The sequence below is a fragment of the Hevea brasiliensis genome, unplaced genomic scaffold (assembly GCF_030052815.1).
Source record: "Hevea brasiliensis isolate MT/VB/25A 57/8 unplaced genomic scaffold, ASM3005281v1 Scaf178, whole genome shotgun sequence".
In the NCBI taxonomy this organism is placed as follows: Eukaryota; Viridiplantae; Streptophyta; class Magnoliopsida; order Malpighiales; family Euphorbiaceae; genus Hevea; species Hevea brasiliensis.
The window spans coordinates 69,402-71,299 of NW_026614671.1; the positions used below are offsets into that span (position 1 = coordinate 69,402).

Consider the following 1,898-nt stretch of genomic DNA (forward strand, 5'->3'; position numbering starts at 1 on the left):
AATTTAAGCGTAAGTAAGATTTATTTGCCATTTTGGGTAATAAAGTCGATTGACTCAATGATGTAAGGTGTTCAAACTTTCCAAAAAGATGTCGGTCAAAAAAATATACTATAATCTTTGAAAAGTAAAATAAAATAATTATCTAAAATAAAATAAATGACGGCCACCCGACGCGGAATCTGGCTTTATATGCAAGCTTGCAAGGCACCTGATGTCCATAAGCAGAGCCATATTCGCAGCAAGTATGAGCCCCAGTAGAGAAATAGATCAAGAAGAGGAAGCATGTCTAGATGCCACAGTATTTTCTCTCTCATGTCTTTCCTTTGGTTCTTCGCACAGCTGTCGAGCTAAATCTCTTTGAGATTATAGCCAAAGCTGGCCATGGAGCCCATGTTTCTGCCTCTGAAATTGCCTCTCAGCTTCCCACAACAAATCCTGATGCCCCTTCTGTGCTTGATCGTATCCTGCGTCTCTTCGCCACTCATTCTCTCCTCTCTTACTCCTCACGGACCCTCGACGACGGCAGGATTGAAAAACTTTATGGCCTGACACCTGCCTCTAAATTCTTTATTGGCACTGTAGAAGAAGGCAACATCTCTCCCTTGTATACCTTTGCCAGCCACAGAGTCAATTTGGAGGTTTGGTATGGAAAATATAACCCTTTATTTGCTTTGATTTTTCTTTTCTTTATTTGACTATGACTATGACTGAAACTCGACACTTGACAGTAGGAGACTACCAGTTCATAGTCATGCAGGTAATTTCAACTATTGTGTTGATTTTGGTGTTATAGGTTACATATGAAGGACCTAATTCTTGAAGGTGGAAATCTGTTCAAGAAAGTTCATGGGATGTCTCTATTCGAGTACACGAATAAAGATCCAGAATTCAACACCATCTTCAACCAGGCAATGGCTGGTAGCTCTACGCTTATTATGAATGGAATTCTAGCGATTTACAAAGGATTCGAGGGACTCACTTCACTGGTTGATGTTGGTGGTGGCACTGGCAGGACTCTCAATATGATCATCTCCAAGTACCCTTCCATCAGAGGCATCAACTATGATCTCCCTCATGTGATCCAAACTGCACCACCTTATCCTGGTATAATGATCTAAAATTTATATGATCATAGATTTTTTTTTTCTTATATTACCTTGAATACTGATATTCAGTTGATTAATGAAAATTAACTTTCTTTTACGTGCAGGACTCCAGCATGTAGGAGGAAATATGCTCACAAGCATTCCAAAAGGAGAAGCAATAATGATAAAGGTGACTATAAGGCAAATACCATCATTATTAATGACTGCAGAAACACAAAGATTACACGAGCTAATTATATAAATCTATACAGGATACATTTCACAATTGGAGTGATGAAAATGTGGTCAAAATATTGAAGAACATTTATGAAGTGCTGCCAAATAATGGGAAACTTATAGTGATGAATGCAGTATTGCCAGAAGAACCAGAGACAAGCAAGGCTTCTCAAAATGTTTCAGCATTTGATAACATGATGTTAACGATACCCTCAGGGAAAGAAAGGACTACAAGAGAATTTGAGGCCTTGATTAGAGCAGCTGGGTTCATAAACTTCAAAGTTGCTTGTGTTGGTTATGGAATCTGGGCTGTCATGGAATCCTACAAGTAATTTTTAAGTTGCAAGAGTCGTAATGGTTATGGTAAATCTTATGTGAGATTTACTATAATAATAATAATAATAATAATAATAATAATAATAATAATAATAATAATAATAAATTTTATACTAATTTCACTATAATTAATAATAAAAACATATTATTATATATAATAATAATTACGTGCACTGTATAAAAGTCTCTCTTTGTTCTATTCTTGAGAGGCCCTCTTAGCTAATTAAATAAATCCCATTC

At 36.3% G+C, this 1,898-nt stretch overlaps 1 pseudogene; it reads left to right on the plus strand.

The window, feature by feature from the left end:
* Positions 1 to 211: 211 nt before the first annotated feature.
* On the plus strand, positions 212 to 1,681 carry LOC131176591 (caffeic acid 3-O-methyltransferase-like; annotated as a pseudogene).
* The last annotated feature ends 217 nt before the right edge of the window (positions 1,682 to 1,898 follow it).